The sequence below is a fragment of the Mytilus trossulus genome, chromosome 11 (assembly GCF_036588685.1).
Source record: "Mytilus trossulus isolate FHL-02 chromosome 11, PNRI_Mtr1.1.1.hap1, whole genome shotgun sequence".
Taxonomy (NCBI): Eukaryota; Metazoa; Mollusca; class Bivalvia; order Mytilida; family Mytilidae; genus Mytilus; species Mytilus trossulus.
In genome coordinates this window covers 57249930-57253678 of record NC_086383.1, presented here as the reverse complement: position 1 = coordinate 57253678, position 3749 = coordinate 57249930, and positions in this window count along the sequence as shown.

Here is a 3749-nt window from a genome sequence, read left to right as displayed (position 1 = left end):
CTTTGTGTTTCAAAAGTTTATGATCTCCCTTCCTTTACCATTGGTCTTTTATACATGCAGAGCTCAACAGCAGAGCTCAACATTACAGTTTTGTTCAATTTATAAAAAAGAAGATGTGGTATGATTGTCAATGAGACAAATCTCCAAATGACAGAAATTAACAGCTTTAGGTCACTTTACATCCTTCAACCATGAGCAAATCCCATTGTTCACAATAAGTGAACATAGCCATTACAGTGGCAGATCCAGAACTTTTCCTAAAAGGGGGGGGGGGGGGGGGGGCGGCCTCTCCAGTCATGCTTCAGTGATTCCCTATATGATGAAACATGCTGTCTGAAGGGAACTTTCAAAGGAGATGTATCCAACCTTTCATTAGAATATTTAAATGGTTTACTTTCAATTTTTTTATTTTTTATTTGGATGGAGAGTTGTCTCATTGGCACTCACACCATATCTTCCAATATGAGGGTTCGGATGGGGTTAAATGATTTTAAAATAATGCCCTTAAAAAATGAAGATTAGAGAATAACGGGCAAAAAAGGTAAAGATGAGAGAAATGCAGGGTCTAATTTTTGAAGAATAGAGAAAAAGGGGTAAAAATTTAATGTTTACAGATTAAAGACCCCCCCCCCCCCCCCCCAATCCAGACCCTCCTATATCTATTTGATCAAAAGTAAACTTGACCACCTGTTTTTTAGAATAAAGATTAAAACTTCCTGTCTGACCATTATTTAAAAAATATAAAGTGGTCTAAGACGATTAAAATTTATTTTGAAAATGGTTTAATTTGAGTCTTTGTAGAATGAAAAACTAAGCTGTCATATAAAAACTTGATACCAAATATAATAAAATTGTAGAAGCACATTAAGTCAAAAGTAAATACAGATTGTATTACTGACATATAAGGCCAGTGTAAGGTCAAGTGTTGTACATTGACATAAAGATTTATGGTCAAGTTTTTAAATGTAAAATGACCACTGGTCTGAGAAATATTTATGGATATTATAACTTTTGTGATCAAGATAGAAAAGTTTGTGTATTGTTTATTAATTTGTAGGTACCTTTCATGAAATTTTAGATTTTTTAAGGGGGGGGAGGGGAGGTTGAATTAAAATAATTGGGCCATTTCAGTGATATTTAAGAATTGAATGCTTCTTTTTGTAACTTCATTGGGGTTTTAAAGCGTTGACCGAAATCTATTTTGTATTCCGCGCTTCATTCTATAAATGTGTGCGCAGTCAACGCTTTTGCACCCCCATGAAGTTACAACAAGAAGCATTCAATACTTATGATTACATTAATTAGCTATGATCATGAAAACATTAGTTTTATAATTGTTTTATTTAATTCACCTGTGCACTTTATTGTGGGACCATGTGTTATCATGAATGAAAAGTTTTATTGAGTGATGCAATTGCTTAAAAGGAATAACATGCGATGTGCAGTTAGCCAATCAGATAAATAAGTATCATGATGATGAAACATATATCTAATGTAATTATTTAGAAATAAAGATTTTCAGTTTAGCAGTAGTACTAGATATACATTGTCTATTATTTTGGTTATTTTTATCAAATTTTACAGTTTGAAGGGTTTGTTTCTGGAAATAATGTCTCATTTCATGATCAATGTAGAATGTAACTTTAAATGTTGTTAAATTCTTATAACTTAACACTTACTATATGGACCATAATTTGGTATTCGGCCTTTGGTTTCTTTTTGTATCCTTTTTTATAAGTTCTGAAATTTTAACTTTTATTTAGTGGGTTGTGTTGGTGTTAGAATAGTATGAATGGAACAATTGAGTTTTTCGAGAAAAAAATAATACATTTTGATTCACCGTTTACGTGACATGAAACCAAACAGGAAACCAATCTTTATTTTCTTTATTTTGCACAATATAATTCAAAAGGCATAAATAAACACCATTACTTGTGTTACTTGCTTCATGTTAATATTTAAAATCTATTTTCAATGTTATATTAAAGTTTTTTTTAAACCTGACAGGAAACCATAAGAAACCGAAAGCATTTTTTTAGTTTTATTTTATTGCAAAATCTGCTTAAAATAATCTGAACAGTATACTTTTTCTAAAAATCCATCTTAAATGTAACAGTATTATAAAACTCCTAAATATGTGCTTGTTTTGAAAACTATTAGTACAATTTATTCAGAATTTTCCATATTTTCTCCATTGATACAGGATACCATAATCGTTGAATCATGATGTTTAAGCAAAAAAAATGTATTTATATTTGGTTTTGATTTTCCAGTTAATATATACAATTTATTCCAAATCATTGGCAATGTAACATTCTTTAAATCCAGTAAAGAAAAATCCTTTAACTTGGAATTAAAATCTTTAAAATAGACACAATGTGATACTTGTGACCTGTACACCATCTACAGGGTTTCCACATTTTAATCTACTGTAGTGGGCTAAAATCAATAAAGTACTTCCTTTCAAGTCATGCATGCTAAAAGTTTACTTCTCCTTTGACAAATTTATTGCGTTTCTGATAAGTGTTTGCAGAACATGAATAAAAAATATTAATTAAAAACTGTGACAGGATTCCAACTTTGTACATTCCAAGTGTAACGGTATATTAACATGTATTTTTTATTAAATTATATTTATTCACCTAAAATATCCAGTAATATTTACTGCTGAAGTTAAATCAATCCAACGAGCATTGGTACAATGATAAGAAACATTATTTCGATTGATTTTTCCAAGGACTCTTCACGTCATTATCGGGAAACGAAGTGTGTTCTAACGTCTGTCAAATATGAAATCGATTTTGTCAAGTCATTGGGCATTTATTTTCACACAGGATCGTATGTAACATTATGCACATAGGAAAAATAACAGACCACCGGCGCAATCTCTTTGACAATTGTATTTTCCCCTTTTAAACAAGACAAAACAAGTCTACAGATTATGTTTGCTAACATCCCGTTGGAAACAAAAACAATGTTTAGACCTAGTATTTCGTACATCCGGCCGTAATGGCGTGATCACATGTTAGTCACATGTTTCACGTATGACCGGAAATGGTTAGAACTTAAGGACAAAAACAATTTTAATAAATAACTGGACTTCTGTTTCGTGTGAAATGTAACGCATAACGGCAACGTAATTTTCTTACTTAATTATTACGAAGATCAAAACAAGAATGTAAATCATCTCGGATTTACCTGTTTGAACATCTCGCGAGAGTTCATATTTGCATATTGTTTTTAAGAATTCTATTACAACAAAGCAGATTACATCATCTAAAAATTGTGTTATGAAATCGGACACAAAAATCACGCCACTGTTCTTACATCTGCTACATAAATACTTATAGTTCTCGGCATTTTCTTCTCACTATTCTTATTGGTCAATGTTCTTTGTTATTTGAAAGCAAAAGTTACGAATTTGCCGGTGACGATTATCTATAAATCAGTCAGCGTTATGCTCTTCGGAAGCAATAAATAACGCGAGAAACGACACAAAAATACGGTTGTAGAATCTTTGAAATTCGTATATTTTAATTTTTTTTCTAGGGAAGTGTAGCATACACTTGTATGTTGATAAAAATAATGGCATCTTTAGATGTAGTTGCAACTTTTCTTACAGTAATTCACATTTTATCACTTTTCTATAGTTATAGGAAACGGAGCCCAATAGCAAATTATGGTCCATATACTATATGTATTTACTACAAATTACAAGAAAAAACATCTAACAATCGACCAATCATGAT